Raw genomic sequence first — 14935 nt, 5'->3', positions numbered from 1 at the left:
AAACTAAGATGACAGTGTCCTACGGCCCTGATTTAATATATGTAAGCATAAATAGCAACACTTTTTTTTTTTACCAAACTTATTAAAAATCCAAATCCATTAAAACGTGGCATGACATAATATGAAAGAAGACAGAATCATCTATGATAAATTGGAAGTTTTTTTTACTAAGAATTAAATCTACTTAAAATGATTTTTAAAAAAACAATTAGCCAATACATTCACTTGTATTATAGTACAATAATCAGTCATTTTTAATTGTGTGGAATTCTAATAGAAAGAAATATACTCAGTTCAGTTCATAACAAAGTTTAAAAAGTTCTCAATTCTGATATAGAAAAAGGATTATACCTTCTTACACTAACTATTCTTTTACCTTTATAAGCTGGAACGCAAAGGATTTCATGGATCCAGTATTAAATTTCCTGATATTTGAAATTAACAGGTGTATGTCACTCCATTTTTCTCAGCTATGGTAAAATGCCAAAGATAAGCAATTTAAGGGAAGAGAATTTCATTTTGGCTCATTTTCTGGAGGTTTCACTCCATAACTACTTGATACTATCACTATGAACTGTGGCAAGCCATCTCATCATGCTGAAGAGATTTTTAGCAAAGCAAAGCTGCTCACAGGAGGGTGGATAGAAAGCAAAAAGACAGAGTAAGAAGAAAGAAGTGATGATCAAAATTTACTCATGTCAAAACCGAGTGAAATTTTTTCTCCTCCAAATTACTAAGTCCTACAGTTCACTAAGCTATGGCTTCATCAAGCAACATACAAAACACAAGGCAACCTGACTCCTCCACAATTCAACATTGTTATAGTAAGAAATATGACATGTGATTAAGTAGATGACATTGCAGACAAATTCCAGATGTTTATAAGTATAATCAATAAAATTCAAGAGTACTTGAATAAATGCTTAGATGAATTCTAAGAAAATTAAAATAAATAGCCAAATGAAACAGAGAAGTCAATGAAGGTGGTGAAAGATTAAATCACTAAATTCTAAAAGGAAAAGGAAAAAATAAAATTCTAGAAGTAAAAACTTATAAGCCAAATTATAAACAAAACAATAAACAGTTACACTTGTGGAGCCTTTAATAACAGATTTCTTGCTTGGGGAGCAGGAAATGTTTCTTCATTTCTATTTGTTTTCTACTTTTCTTTACTTTAGCCATATTATCCATTAAGAATGAAACTAGAGTCGGGTGCTGTAATCCTAGCTACTCAGGAGGCTGATATCTGAGGATCATGGTTGGAAGCCAACCCATGCAGGAAACTTCATGAGACTCTTATCTCTAATATATTACTCAGAAAAAGCGAGAAGTGGTGCTATGGCACTAGCCTTGAATAGGAAGTTTCTCAAGGATGGCACCCAGGTGCAGTCCAAGCCTTAGGACAGGCAACAAACAAACAAACAAACAAATAAATAAAGCAACTGAAATTTTCTCCAGTATATTGGTTCAAATGGAAGCAGAATATCATAATTTGAAGATAATCTAGATCGATGTATTAGACATTAAAGATTGAAAGTAAATATAAGTACTATTGGTGAGGAGTCAATTAGTACAGGATTTTGGAAATCAGTATGGAGGTTCCTCAAAAATTAAAAATTGGGGCTTTCATATGGTCCTACAACACCTGGTCATGTACAATTTACAATATAGTTGCACACAGTTGTGGACAGCTTCACAGTAGCCAAACTGTGCAATCAGCCTCAACTGGAAAAGAAAATGTAGTCTATTTACCTTATGGAGTGGTATTTGGACATTAAAAGAATGAAGTTTTGTCATTTGTTTGAAAATTGATGCAACAGAAATCATCATGTAAGCAAAATAAGCCACATGGAGAAACACATATGTGTTTCTAACATATGTGAATCTAGACTTAATTTTAAAAAAGAGATAAATGTATAAACAAAAGAATATTTTGGGGTATGAAGGGTGAGGGACAGAAGAAAAGAGATGAGGATGAATATAACTAAGTACTGCAAATGCACATATAAAAATGGAATAATCAAACTTGATAAAATTGTGAAAAAATATTGAAGAACTATTAAATCATAATAGAAGGTGTAAATTTGATCAAAGTACATTATATATATTATTAAAATAGTTCTATTAGGCTTTTTGTACAATTAAATTTTGCTATCAACAAAGTACTGAAAATTAAAAAGTAAATGTTTGGATGTAATTGTTAAGCAGTGCAATAATGATTAGATTTAAATACTCTGCTAGGTTTATAAAATTGGATAATGTATTAAAACCATTATTTTTATTAATAAATTATTTTCAAACACTTTCTAATAAGTTAATTTAATGGCTATATTTTCCTCTCTGTAATATGAACTTTGTCTGTATCAATTAGAGAATCTCTATTTGTATGCTCCAGAAGGGATTTTTTTTTGTTTTGGTCAGTGGTGGGGCTGAACTCTGGTCCTGGGCGCTGTCCCTTAGCTCTTCAGCTCAAGGCCAGTGCCCTACTACTTGTTGAGCCACAGGGCCACTTATTTTCAGCTTATGCGGTGCTGAGGAATTGAACCAGGGCCTCATGCATGCAAGGAAAGCACTCTACCACTGAGCCACCTTCCCAGCAACAAAAGGGATTTTTAAATGTGCCAAATAGTAATTTCCTTCAGTAAGTATATAGTCTAAGAGAGCATACAAAGTTTTGCCAAATCAAATAATAAATGGCTTTACCCTCAAGATATCAAAAGTAGCCAGATCGCTAACAAAATCTGTCCATTTTTTTTCTTCTTTGTCCCATCAATACTAGATTTTCTCACAATTGTTTTACAATTCAACTAGAGAGAATATATTTTGGACATATATGTATATATTTTCTATTTTTATAGAAAATTATTTTAAAATATTTTATTGCAATAAGGTAAGAACAATTCATTGATTTTGGAAATTCAGTTTAGTTATAGATCTAACTTTAAAGCAATCTCAGATATTTTTCTAAACTGAGGTATTTTTTAATCAACCTATTCTACAATTATTATGTAAATGTCTGCTATAGCATATATGTTAATTTTTAATATTATTGGATGGAATGTAAGTCGAACAAATGAAATCTTCATAGGAAGGAAAAATAAGCACAGAGAGGTTAAAGTCTGGCTAATGGTTTGGGGCCTTTTTGTGAATTATGCATCATGCTACATTGCTGATTCTAAGACTGACTAATCACAGTCAAGTCTGAGATTAAAGGTGCTGCTGTATTGCTGTTGTACTGTAATCATTAAAACACCTTATCCTAGAGAAACAAAGAGAGAGAGAGACAGACAGACAGACAGACAGACAGACAGACAGACAGAGACAGAGACTGAGAGAGAACCTCCTAAATATTTGGAAAAGGATGAAGTCATGCATTATTTTTTATAAAGCTCTTACATAAGAAGATTATAAACAATGATTTGAACTTCAGTTTGTATTTATTAGAACCAGATTATATCACATTTAAAAGTACAGAATTTAGAATAAGCAGGTGCACCTCAAATCTTGACTATAATATTTTAAAACAACATAGTTTTTAACACATTACTTAATCTGCATATTTTTTTTGAGGGAGTCGGTCATGAGGCTTAAACTCAGGGCCTGGGCGCTGTCCTCGAGCTCTATTAGCAACAGGCAGGCACTCTACTACTTGAGCCACAGCTCCACTTCCAGTTTTCTGGTTTATTGGAGGTAAGAGTCTCACAAACATTCCTGCCTAGGCTGGCTTTGAACCGTGATCCTCAGATCTCAACCTCCTAAGATAACAAGCATGAGACATCGGCTCCTGACTTTACTCTGCATTTTTATACTTGAATTACAAACTTGTTCTGTACCTAAATTACCAGGAATATATAAATTAATTAGTTCAGTAACTAGTTACTATGTAATAACTCAATAAGTACTTTTGTAATTATTCGTTTTCATTTTAAATTTTCACATAATTGGAAAAATACTGAAATATATACCAAGAAAAAGACTTGGTTACTTAGATAAATAAAATAAATACTGCAAGTATATGATAAGTTAGGAGAGTTGGATTTAAGGACAAATATAGAATTATGCAAACCTCTCCACAAACTAAAAAAGCCAATGTCATATTCATTGTAAAGAATATAATTATTGAGTAAGCTATTCTTTCAAATCACTATTGTAAAATTTATCCATGGTACTGGGAGTAAAAGGAAAATTTATAGTAATAAAAATAGTTAAATAAAATAACAAGTAATTGCAATGAAACCTGACAATTTTTATTCATGTTTTAACAAATGGATGGTCAATAAGAATTTGGTGAATAAAGACTATTGAATGCATTCTGGGTACAGATAAGTTACTCATTTCAGCAGAGATGTGGAGACATTATAGAACTATTCTTATGAGATCAGAACAGCTACTGTGGCCTGGGGTAAGACTCCATAGTTACATCAACCAGCCAAGTTCTTTTGTTTTTTATTTTTATTTTTGGGTGGGTCATTGGGCTTGAACTCGGCCTGGGAGCTGTCCCTCAGCTCTTCAGCTCAAGGTGAGTGCTCTACCACTTGAGCCACAGCACCACTTCCACTTTTCTAGTGATCAATTGGAGATAAGAGTCTCATGGACTTTGCTTCCTGGACTGGCTTTGAACTGTGATCCTCAGCTGTCAGCCTCCTGAGTAGCTGGGATTACAGGTGTGAGCCACTGGCACCCAGCTCATCTGAGTTCTTTACATAGATAATATGAAAAGCAATGATTTCAACAGAGGAATGTCACTGCTAACAATAATGAATGTTTCTCCAGAATAAAAATAATGACAAAGGAAAAAGTGTATAGATAGTAAAATGGAATTAAATTGTATTTTAAAAAATCTGTAAAATATATAGTGTAAGATTTAAAATACATATACACATGTATTTGTGAGACACTTGTTATATAACCAAGAATGGTACCCTGATATTTGTATTTCATTTACTTCTGTAGAGCCAGTGATGAAATTGTTTCATTTGAAATAATTTATTTTTATTGGTATATTAAAAACATGATTCATGCTAATGGGAAAAATTTAGTTTGCCACTTTAAATCAGTAGTCATCTAGGGATGTATGTGAGGTCAAGCACTGTTCAAGCTTCTCTCAAGACAAATCATAAGGACATATTAAAAACTTGCAAGATATATTAACCACAGAAAACTTCATGGGGGAAAAAAGAGATTTGTTGAAGCCTAGACAAACCTCCATAAGCAGACACCTGACACAATTGCTCTGGAACTTAGAGCTAACAAAATAGGAAATTAAAAAATGGAATAATAAATAAAACCTGGTGGTATGAGAGTATATAATAATAATCACATTTATTTGGAAAAGAAAAACACACACTTCTTTACTAGAAGTTTTTGGACATGAATAAGTAAATGTGTTTCATGCTTTAGATAACTATGAGAAACATCTCTATCCCTTCAAATATTAAAAATATTTTTAAAATATAAGATAAAGTATATGTGCATATGTCTATGTCTTTGTAGTTCAAAATGTTATTAACTGTGAATTCATTAAGCACTTTTTTTTGCAAAAAGTTGTAGTTTGCAATCAATGATATTTTAGGATCATTCATCTATTCACTGCCTCTTAATTCAATGTACTGAGACTCAAATTATCTTTCACCATGAATATCTATACAGAATAAAACAGAAATAGTCTGATTTCTGTCACCATGAAAGATGATAATGTCTTACAAAAGGGATTTCTAAAAGGAATATATTTCCACTGAAGAAATTATAAGGCCCATTTAAGTGGAAAAAATAAAGCAATTGAAAAGTATGTGGAACCTTTAATAAAGAGTTTATAGTCAGACTAGATGCAATAGCTACAGAAGTTCTGGTGACCCTGTAGTCTTAGATGCCTCCTAAAAGCCTACACATTCCATTCTTTCCTCTACCTATCTGCTTCTATCTCCACAGCCTCCATATCTATCCATTGACATCTCCACTTATTACACAAATTATATTTTGATTCTTCTGACTTGTGTCTCTGTATCATATTCTCAATCAATAAAATGATCAGCTCAAATCATCTATGTAGTATTTGTATCAGTTGGAGTTCTTTTATATAGACAACATTATCCTCTTGAATCATTTTTGGGTTACTCATGGAAGACATGTGAGAGAAAACATTTGTGCATAGAGCACTGAAGACAGATACTAAGTTCAAATTGCCTGTGAAGTGCAGCTGAGCATAAGAACAAAAAAAAAAATCCAAAAAGGGACCGTAGCTAAGTCTGAATACTGAAGATAGTTTTACACAATGGTCTCCATGAGTGAATCACAACAGAAAGGAATTTCTGTCAAAGGTGAATCACGAAGTCCTAAAGCTTAGAAGTCTTTTTTTTTTTTCTGTTGTGAAAATACCATACAGAGGGGTTACAATTACATGGGCAAGATAATGAGTACATTTCTTATCAAGCATTGTTGCCTCCTCCTTTGTTTCCTCTTCCCATCCCATCCCATCCCACCTCTCCCCCCCTCCCCTACCCTTCCTCCGAAGTTGTAAAGTTCGTTTTCCACATAATGACTTGTACATCTCATTGTTGCAATGGGTCCATCTGTATCCCTATTTAAATGATTTGTTTTTTCCCTTCTCCTCCACAAATTATACCAACATCAAATACAGTGAAAGCAGGGGTTATACCATGGGGAAGGGACATACAAAGCAACAAAGAAATCATCTTATAAATATGTTAGAAACAATCGCATGAAAACAAAAACATTTGAATACTTATCTTGGGGTTCATTTCACCTAACATCACTTTATCTAACCTTTTCTGCTTGTCTCAGACATATACTATTTATTGCAAATAAGGGAAACCATGGGCCTGGCTTACTTCACTTAATATATTTTTCCAAGTCTTTCCTTTAATGAAGGTCAGAACTAAAACTTTACTATGACCTCCACTGTAATTTTCCAAACTGTAAGTTCTTATTAAAGAGAGTTTTGGTGCCTGACTTTCAAGGTCCGTTGTTTACATAACATTTTTAGATTTTATTATTACTTAGGATTCTTTCTTAGAAATAAAGTAATTGACTCAAAGGGACTAATAAGCTAATATAGAAATACATTTGTGACTATTTCTCAGGAGAAAAAAAAGTTACTATGAATGAGAGAGTGTTTAGGAATATCTACTTCTGAAAAATGTCCATACAGCAGAGATAGGCATGCTTACATTTATAAAATGTCAAAAAATTTGGTGTCATATAGCCATGCAAAGTATTTAAAAGATTAGATGTAGAAATGCAGATTAGTAATTAAAAATAGAAAATATGTTCTCCCACTAACCTATTCGTACATGTCTCCCTTTCTATTACACATAAATCTATACCTAAAGCAATCATAAATATCAGCTTCAGCCAAACAAGGCATAATTTACAAACAAAACAGATCTCGATCTTTCATTGTGTGTCTGTATTACTCATTCTCTTTTATTATCTCTTGAGTCTGGAGTTCAAATACAACAAGCTTAGGAATGAAGCTTGTTATAAGAGTGGACTTTAGGGTGCATTAAAAATGATTGTGTATAGACAACAGCACATTAAAATAAGTTTTCTTAGGAACAGAAGCCAGCTGGCAAGGAATAAAGTTTTTTATTGAGTTTTGCAACCACAAAAGCTGAGATGTGCTCAACAAATTCAGTATTACATACAGGATACTTTATTGCCACTATTTCAATAGAAACAATTCAAAACTACTTGTGTATACTTATTATTTTTGTATTTCTACTTTGTTTACAATATGGAGAATCTATTTCAGAAAGCCTCAAGTGAAGTAACCAATATTTGTAGAGCTAAACATAAATTTATTTACATTGAAAGATAAAAAGAAACAAAAATTCAATATACACTGTGACATATATTATATATATTTATTATATACATTTATTATAAAGATTAATGACTTCAACTTGAGATAAAGTACTGTTTATTAAAGATTAAAAGTAACTTATTTGCTGTATGTTTTACTGGAGACATGTATCCCTAGACGTCATAAAGTAAATTAAATCTGGAATCTGAAGCATGTTTTGTTTGAAGGGAGGGAAGCTTTAGAGAAATGGGGTGCTTGAATGGGGAAATGAGAGGCAGATACATACAGCCATAATATTCAATGTCCATAGGTAAAAATGGAACCAAGTAATTTGAGGGTATATTTGAGATTGGGAGAGATGGGGACAATAATGGAAGTTGTGACTTTGATCATGATGAATTTTACTCATAAATTGACATGATAAATCAAAATCCCTTTATATAACTACTTGAAGATAAATATAAACAAATAGACAATGAAAATATTATGATCCTATCAATAGTTTAAACAGCATACTATTATTTCCACATGTATAAATCCAGGTGCAAGGCAAGTTGTGTTTCAACCAGTCACATTTCAATGGTTTTAAGTTAACAGATCCACAAGGCCCCTCTTGGGTTTGCTTTTCTCCTGTAAAATGTCTGATTTTGTTCTATAATTGGAATGCCACACAGTACTGGCCGTGTTCCTGGAGAAGGGCTTGACCAGCCTGTTGTAGAACAGTTGGGCCTTCACTCTCCTTTTTTTATTTTGTAAAATACACTGTTTTAGGATGCTTATCCAACTGACTTGAACAGAACTCAATATTCTGAAAAGATAATGAAAGAAAAAAGAAAAGAATGACAAAGAAACAAGAAATTGGTATCTGAAAATACTGGGCAAAATCTTTAAAGGAAATCTTTTAAAGTTGTATCTGTGCACTAAGAAGAAAGTAATTGAAATCTGCAGGGACCAACAGGGAACACCATACAAGAATTCTATAGTGGGTCCTTATACAGTGTGGGTATTAAACACCACTCAAGATTGGTAACACTTGATCTTGGGTAGTGATGTCTAGAGAGTTGGAATGTTAATATAGGGAAGGTAATTCTGATTTACTCTAGAAAAATCAGTCACTATCTACTTTGGACATCTATACAACTTCAAAATAGGATGTTAGAAGAATAAAACTTCCATTTGGCTTTTAGATTATAATGACTGAAGATACATGCTGAGGAATATGTTAATTGCAAAAATGCACATTGAGTTCCTATTTTTTTGATGGTGAGACTTAACAATGACGTTGAAATACATGAAAAGCAGAACCTCTTGTTTCTTATAGCTCCAGAATAGAGAATTCTGCCAGATAGGAACATTGTAACTTCAGACAAGCTATAACTTAGAGGCTGAATTATATATGACAAGTAGGATGAACTTGGTTTTGCAGGATTCCTATTATTTGGGGTAGTTTCTCAGTGCACAGAGATTGTCTTTGTTTTTTACCTGTCCCTAGGGGTGATTAAGAGTTGGTACTTGGGGCTGGGAAGGTAGCTCAGTGGTAGAGCGCTTGCCTTGCATGCCTGAGGCCTTGGTTTCGATTCCCCAGCACCACATAAGCAAAAAGAAAAAAGCCGGAAGTGTTGCTATGGCTCAAGTGGTAGAGCACTAGGCTTGAGCTGAAGAACTGAGGTACAGCACCCAGGCCAGAGTTTAAGCCCCACAACAGACAAAAATTAATAAATTAAATAAATAAATAATAGATGTATGGACAATTACACTGTAGTATAATAGAAAGTGAATTAAATTAGCAATCAGGGATTATGTCAGTGCACTTGAAAGTTTTTTTGAAGGTAAAGTTATACTGGTAAGAAACGTGGTAGGAATAATGTTTTATTCTTGAGGTTTAGCATGCACAGTCGGGCTCAAACTCTTAATTGCTAATCCAGTTTTAAAGACAAAACTTTCATGTCTTTCTCTTCTTCAGAGGAAGTTTTCTTTTTCATTCTATTTCTCACTTCTCAAACTGTGAAGTCATTCTTATATCACTTGTTTGATACTTTGCTACAGTTAAGTTTTTTCTTCTTTTTGCTTGAATGGAGGTCAGTTATGGAGTTTGAACTCAGGGCCTAGGCACTGTCCCTGTGCTGTTTTGCTCAAGGCTGTCTTCTAACCACTATCCTTAGCCTTGTGAGTGGTTATAACTACAGGCATGAGCAACTGGCTCCAGGCATTCTTTTTTATACTGTTCTTTCTTAAAAATCTTTTTCTTATCTTGTTCTTATTTTCGTCTTTCTTTTTCATCATGTTCTCTGAATCATCTCTTTGGGCTTAGTGTTTGTCCATTACCAGGAGACTACTAAAGTCCTTGCTTACCCTCAGTGACTGCTCCTAAAATTCCAAGGAGAGTTTGGATCTTCCCTGCTCCCAGATACCTCAATTTGTATAAAAAGTATTTTTTTTTTTTGTTGGTCGTGGGGTTTGAACTCTGGGCCTGGGCACTGTCCCTCAGCTCTTCAGCTCAAGGCGAGCGCTCTACCACTTGAGCCACAGCTCCACTTCTGGTTTTCTGGTGGTTTATTGGAGATAGGATTCTCACGGTCTCTCCTGCCTGGGCTGGCTTTGAACCGCGATCCTCAGATCTCAGTCTCCTGAGTAGCTAGGATTACAGGCGTGAGCCACCAGCGCCCGGCTATAAAAAGTATTTTTATGCTTCATGTGAAGTTGAGTCCAGTGTTTTAAAAAAGACTTTGAGGCCAGGAATATAATGTCTTTCTGTATTCATTAACACACATGTTCTGTCCAGTCTGTTAGGTACTGCAGATAACATAGCAATAAGGAATAAAAGCAAAATCTCTTACATTTAGAGAGAAGTAGAGAAAACACTGAAATATACAGACCTATTACTAGATAATTAAGATTATGATGTACGACAAGGAGAATATGTATATCATAAAGTAATAAAGAGGCTCCAAAATAGAAAGTAATTCTTGAGAAGGATGAATATAATCTGATACCTAAACAATAAAAGGGAATCATCATCAGTGAAAAGGGACGAGAAGCTATTGTGTTTTTTTGTTTTTTGTTTTTTTGTCAGTGGTGGGGCCTGAACTTGGGGCCAGGGCACTGTCCCTTAGCTCTTCAGCTCAAGGCTAGTGCTCTACTACTTGAGCCACAGTGCCACTTTTGGCTTTTTCTTCTTATGAAGTACTGAGGAGTCGAGCCCAGGGCCTTATGCATGCAAAGCAAGCACTCTACCACTGAGCCACCTTCCCAGCCCAGAAGCTATTGTTTGAAGGAAGACTATGATACACTTATGATTTAGTAGGAGAGAAGAATTTGTATATGGTTATGTTAGGTAAGTAAATTTGTGATTATGATAAAGTGTAATTTTATGAAATAGGGCTTTGCTTAATCTCATTTATGATTTTAACATATTAGTTTTGTTGCTGGATAGAGACTGCCTTCCACAGAAGCAAGAAAGCAAAAGGATCATTATTCTTTTTTTCATTTTTCATTATGTTTAGATTTTTATGTTTTTTATTGTAAAAATACTGTACAGAGGGGTTACAGTTACATGAGTAAGGTAATGAGTACATTTCCTATAGAGCATTGTTATCTCCTCCTTTGTTTTTCCCCTACCATCCCTTCCCTCCCTACCTCCCCAACTTCTCCCGCCTCCCCACCCCCACCCCCACTCCTGCAAGTTGTAAAGTTCATTTTCAACATAATGTCTCATTGTAACAATGAGATCGTTATTCTTTTAGTTCATGTAGGAAAAGATATAAACTTAGACTTGAATATGTTTAGAGGAGACTTAGATTAGAAAAGGGGCGTTCTAAATAATTTTAAACAACTTGTTGGTAAGATAAGCTATAGTTAATGAGTAAAATTATTCAAACACTATTTGAAACCAAGTTTACCTACTGCTTTGGAAAGGCCCACATTTGTAGGTTATGGATAGATGGAAATAAAAAGTTCCATTTTGTATATATTTGGAATGTAAACATTATATTTTGGACCAATATCAAATAAGCAGTTTAGTGTATTGAAATTTGAGAACAAGGTGGTTAAATGATTATACTAAGTTAAATGTATACTATAGATATCAAGATTACATTATTATCAATTGTGATTATATAAACCAAACTAGAAAAGAATGCTTACAAATGAGTCTGAAATACTGTAATGGTAAATATAATGGAGACTATCCACAGACCCTAAATGTATGCAAGGGAAATAGAAAGAAAACTGTAATGCTAAAGTGACTAAAGGAAAATAATATTTCTACAAAGCATGCATTTACAGCTGTTGAGGAATCTTAAAGGCTTAGAAGGATGACAGAAAGAAGGGCCATGAAATTTGACATAGAACCTTATTAATAGCCATGACAGTGATAGCAGAGCAATGAATGCATGAAAAGTCAGCCTGGACATGAATAAGGAGACAATTGGGAGATGAGGCAAGTAATGCAATGCCCCTCTATGTATAAAGTAAACTCCAACCCCACCACCCAAACAGTACGCTTCAATCAAGCCTTTAGGTGCACACAAGAAAGCAGAACATCTTAGGAAGCATCATGACACTAAGTTGTTCTCTAAGATATTTAATATTATGTGTTAAAAAATGGTTTTCTGAAAGAGAATATTCAGAAATAAAAGTAATTCCTTTTCTTAACTGTATTGAGAAATCTTGGGATTCATAGGAATGAGATAAAAAAGAAAATTAAAAATTATTCCAAATGCTTTAATAAGGACATAAACTCTGAAATCAAATTATCTAATTTTCAATCTAGGTTTGACCAATAGTTGATGAAATTAGAATAAATGGCTTAAGTACTCTGCTCTACCATTCTTCTCATATGATTGTAGATGCATTGGCCAAACATATATTTATTGAATCCTTATCATATATCCTTCAATGTTTTAGTACTTAAAATATATTTATGAACAAACAGGAGAAAAAAACCAGTTTCAAGCAAGTGTTATTTTTAGAATGAGTTTTTAATAGAGTTCATCTCATAGAGAGTAACAATTGATATACAAAGCACAGAGAACAATTCTTAGACTAAAGGTAATATTCTATAATGTATATTATTGTTATTATCTGAGGCTATCGGGAAGATTTTGAAGGTGTACAAGAGTTCAGAAGTTTTCATTTTCTCAATGAGGGAACAGTTAAAGAATGGATATCGTGTCCTGCTATAATAGAAGAAAATTCTATTTCATTTGTTCAATGCCTGGTAAAGAGCATCATTTATATTAACTACTGCTAAAATTGAAAAATAGAAAATCACAGGAAAAAAGAAAAGTATAGCAGCTTAATCAGATAAGCACAAGTAATAACAAGAAAAATGGGAAATATAAAATAAATAATAAGCATAAAATAGTATTAAACTGCTCATGAGTGTTTATCAGATGAAACATAAAATGTGTTATCCAAGTCAGACCTCTTTATGAGAATGATTAAATTACACAAATAGAAAATAGATAGCAAAAAAATTAAAAAAAATAAATGACATAAATACCCATTTCCAACATATTTTCTTGGAGATTTTTTTAAATGTTGGGCTATATTTATAAGTAGTTTAGATTTCTTTTCTGCTTTTTAGATCTAAGGAATATATGATAAATCAATGTATGTCTAAAATACCTGTGATACTTTAGCCAAAAGGTAAGATATAATAGTATTTAAATTACTATAGAGTGTATAACTCTATGAAGCTGTTACATTGACATTTAAAAATGTATTAGTGCAAAATGTGACCTAATTAAAAACAAGTTTGTTGATGAGACATTTAAGTTGAGCTAACATAAACACTGTGAATAAGGTGATAACTTTAGTCAATATACAGATGTCTTTAGCAGGAGACTACCAAGGGAATACAAAAAAAAAGACAGGGAAGGAAATACCTTGTGAAGAGAGAAGAGGATGAAAGATGAATTTGTACACAGGCAACCTAATAAATATCAGGCAAGCAAGAAGAATACATTCCTGGGGCCATTGATTTCAAACTTCTGAAAGTCTCTGGGTCTCCTAATCTCTCGATCTCTGAGGTAATACATTTCTTTCATTTTAAGCCACTAATGTGTGGTTTTTCATATCCAAAGCCCTAAAAAAATAATGTGGAATGATAAACAGATTTATGTAATGCTGAAAGACATGGCTTTACCATCATGTTAGTTCAATAGGGTTTCCATAAAGGATCTTTTCAGTTCAAGACCAATCCCAAGGGAGGAAGGCTCCCCTCCTAAAAGGTGGGGCAGACAAGGTGTGAAAAACATGCCTCAAGTATGAGTAAAGAACCCCATTTTCTGAAGGTATTTGTTTAGGACTTCCTTTGATGTCAATTCTTCAAACAGCAAATTATCTAGGGAAAATTTCTGAGAAACATCGAGAAAAATCCAAACAGAAGCTGTATATTTGGAGATTCTTTCTACTATATTCTACTGTTCCAATTTGTGTGTGTGTGTGTGTGTGTGTGTGTGTGTGTGTGTGTGTGTGTGTGTGTGTGTGTGTGTGTTAACAACCAACAATTTAAAGGTTTTCATCAAGAGTGATTGAGTGAATAGTAGCCTGAAACTGTGCTTGGTTAAGAATATGTCACTGGCCTGCACACCAAAATGAAACAGGTCAGGTTGTGGTTCATTTCTATAATCATAGATCTCCAAGGGTCAGAGATCTTTAAATCAGGCAAAAAATTCTGAGGCAGTCCATCTTGAAAATAACCATCAAAAACTGGTATGGTGGGATGGCTCAGTAAGTAAAATGCCCATTAGTAAGCAAGCAAGCAGGCAAGCAAACATTAGGCCCTGAGGGCCAAATGGAAGATATACTTGTAAAATCCAAGGGCTGTAGACTACTAAATAATTGTATCTACGGCTCCTTCAAAAAAATAAGATATCACATTATTTTAAGAGTGAGGATACAAGAATCTGGAGTAAAGATGGAGGATTTTTTTTTTGTCTCAGCTATCTGCATAAAAATGTATAAAAATGTTAAAACCCTGCTGTGAAACAATATATGGTAATAAAAATGTTTAAAAACATCTATAACTTACCTGACCTTGAAGATTGTGATACTCATCTTCTTTTCTTTGTGGGACTTAAGTGCTTTGTGCGACTTTAACTTGATTTT

Source organism: Dipodomys merriami, unplaced genomic scaffold (assembly GCF_024711535.1).
Source record: "Dipodomys merriami isolate MVZ:Mamm:240054 unplaced genomic scaffold, mDipMer1.0.p SCAF_22, whole genome shotgun sequence".
NCBI lineage: Eukaryota > Metazoa > Chordata > Mammalia > Rodentia > Heteromyidae > Dipodomys > Dipodomys merriami.
Note: the sequence above shows the minus strand (reverse complement) of the source record.